The sequence below is a fragment of the Mesocricetus auratus genome, unplaced genomic scaffold, assembly GCF_017639785.1.
Source record: "Mesocricetus auratus isolate SY011 unplaced genomic scaffold, BCM_Maur_2.0 contig_3642_pilon_subseq_1:19742_obj, whole genome shotgun sequence".
In the NCBI taxonomy this organism is placed as follows: domain Eukaryota; kingdom Metazoa; phylum Chordata; class Mammalia; order Rodentia; family Cricetidae; genus Mesocricetus; species Mesocricetus auratus.
The window spans coordinates 12,345-15,000 of record NW_024432385.1 but is presented as its reverse complement, the minus strand read 5'-3'; the positions used below and the strand labels follow the sequence as shown (position 1 = coordinate 15,000).

Genomic DNA, 2,656 nt, shown 5'->3' with positions numbered 1-2,656 from the left:
CATAAAGAATCATTTTGTTTAGAGAGCCCTCATTGGCTGTAAACAAGTGAATAAACGGATGGACCGATAAATGAATGAATGAATGAATGAATGAATGGATGAGTAAATAAATAAATAAATAAATAAATAAATGAAACTTTCCATTGTCTATTGACTTTTAATTTCATTGGAGCTCCCTCAAATCCCCGCCCACACCCCTCCGTGTCCCCAGCCACCAGTCCCTGCCTGACTGCCTGCCAACAAACAAACAAAATAAAAAAAACTCAACCTAATACACTGGGCCACAGACATTGAAAAGAACTCAGGGGTGGCTGTATCATGACACAAAGAGAATATTAAGGGGGAGGGGGAAATGAAACAGATCATCTCAGAGGCCTGGTCAATTTTTCTTTTTTTCTGGATTTCTCTGTAGCTTTGGAGGCTATCGTGGATCTAGAGCAGACTGCCCCTGCCTTCCAAGTGATGGTATTAAAGGTGTGAGCCACAACCGCCCAGCACACAAATGCTTGTGGTTTGTTGCTTTGTGAATGTTTTCAGACAGGGTTTCCGTGTGTAACAGTTCTGGCTGTGCTGGAACTCACTTTGAGGACCAGGCTGACCTCCAACTCACAGACAGAGATCCACCTGCCTCTGGTCTAATTTTAAAAGGAGAGATCAATTTTGGGTTCAGCGGGTGTGTGGGATCAGTGGGAATACGTGTTATTAAACTGGTGCTGCCATCCTGTTTTATCCTCCTGGAGTTTGCACATGGTTGCTTCCACCTTGGTGAACCAGCCACACCTTCCTTATCCAGAAGAATTTGAACACACACAGTGGTAGAAAGAAACACATGAACAGAATTTTAAATTAAACTGAATTTATAAGATAAGGAAACCAGTTACACACACACACACACACACACACACCGCAGAAGACTTGGGCGAGGGAGCTGCTGGGAGCCTGTGAGATGGTACACTGGTGTTCTAGGGGAGGGCTCCTGAGTCCAATCCACTATGATGGTGCCTTTGGTACATCATCAAGGATGAGAGCACAATGAACACACATGCCTGTCACCACCCAAGCACACATGTCTGCTTGCCTGCCTGCCTGCCTGCCTGCCTGCCTGCCTGCCTGCCTGCCTGCCTGCCTGCCTGCCCACCTACCCGCCTGCCCACCCATCCGTCTGGCTGTGAAGGAACCCTGCAAGAGAGTGCCCGATGCCTTAGGAAGTCAGAAGAAAGGGGTGGGTCTGCTGAATTTAGAGTCACGGAATGGCTGCCAGCTGCTTGTTGGCTACCATGTGGATGGTGGAACATGAACCCACAAAAACGAGAGACACGGCAGACAGGAGGGCCTGGAAATACACTATATTCCATGTTATGTCTGAGGTGCCTCCTACTTACCTGAAACCAAAACAAATCCTTCCAAACATCAAGCTGTCTGTCTGTCCCCTCCCTCCCTCCCTCCCTCCCTCCCTCCCTCCCTCCCTCCCTCCCGACAGAATTGGAAAGGGAGACCTCCTGAATAAATTGGGAGTACGGGGGGGGGGGCAGGATAGTTGAGGGAAAAGTGGAGGATGGGGGGAAGAGAACATGCACAGGATCAGGAAGGATGAAGTGGGGCATGAACAGAGAAGGAGACCAAGGATACCTTAATAGAGGGAGCCATTGTGGGTTTAAGGAAAAATCTGGCATTAGGGAATTCCCCAGGGATCCACAAGTAAGATGAACCCCAACAAGCAAAACAAAACAAAACAAACAAACAACAAACAAACAAACAAACAAACAAAACCACCTAGCAGCAGCTTTTAGGTGTTGCAGAATCCTCAGGGACAGACACTCACTTAGACAAAACTTTAAAAATTTTAAATTTAAAAAATTTAAATGTGGCCTGGAGAAAAGGGACCTGTTCATCTGCTGCTGAACTGCATGTCATGTGCCACTCTAGTGCTACTGACCATAGAACTTTCATCACCAAGGCATGTTAGATTTCTGCTTTTTTGATATTTCAGCTTTGATGATGTTATGAAATGTCATCTGGTTGGTTTGTGTTTGATTTTTTTACTTTTAATTTTTTAATTTTATTTGAGCTCTTAGATATTTTTAAGGAGGGCAATGAGTGTTGTAATAAATTTCCTCATAGGAATGATTTCACTGTGTGCCAGGGTTTGTGTAGTGATTTAATTTTCTTGAGGGAATCTCTCTCTCTCTCTCTCTCTCTCTCTCTCTCTCTCTCTCTCTCTCTCTCTCTCTCTGTCTCTGTCTGTCTGTCTGTCTCTCTCTCTCTCTGTCTCTCTCTGTCTCTCTCTGTCCTCTCTCTGTCTCACTCACACACACACACACACACACACACACACACACACACACATTCATTAATTCTAGTTTTGTTTTCTCTCATTCCTCACACACTGATGAATGAGTTATTGTACCTCCACTACCATGGGCTCTGGTGTACCCACATACCCTCTAAATTCTGTCATTTCATTCAGGGCAGGTCCTAGGCCCGTCCCCTTGTGTCCAGCCTGAGGCAGCATCGCTCTATTTGGAACAGGCTCCCAAAGCTCATTCATAAACCATGGTAAAGACTGATCTACTACCCAAGGCCCCAGTGGTTTCTGTGGCCTCCTCCCTGAAACTGCATCCATGGAGTCTGGATCCGTCCCCTGTTGGTCTCTCAT

At 46.0% G+C, this 2,656-nt stretch overlaps 1 long non-coding RNA gene across 1 annotated transcript in view; it reads left to right on the top strand.

Moving 5' to 3' along the window:
* LOC121138341 overlaps positions 1 to 136 on the top strand; it is a 2,173-nt gene extending 2,037 nt beyond the window's left edge. Inside the window, exon 2 of the long non-coding RNA XR_005875413.1 lies at positions 1 to 136. This exon is cut by the window's left edge and continues 628 nt beyond it. This is a non-coding gene — a long non-coding RNA (uncharacterized LOC121138341).
* Positions 137 to 2,656: the final 2,520 nt, after the last annotated feature.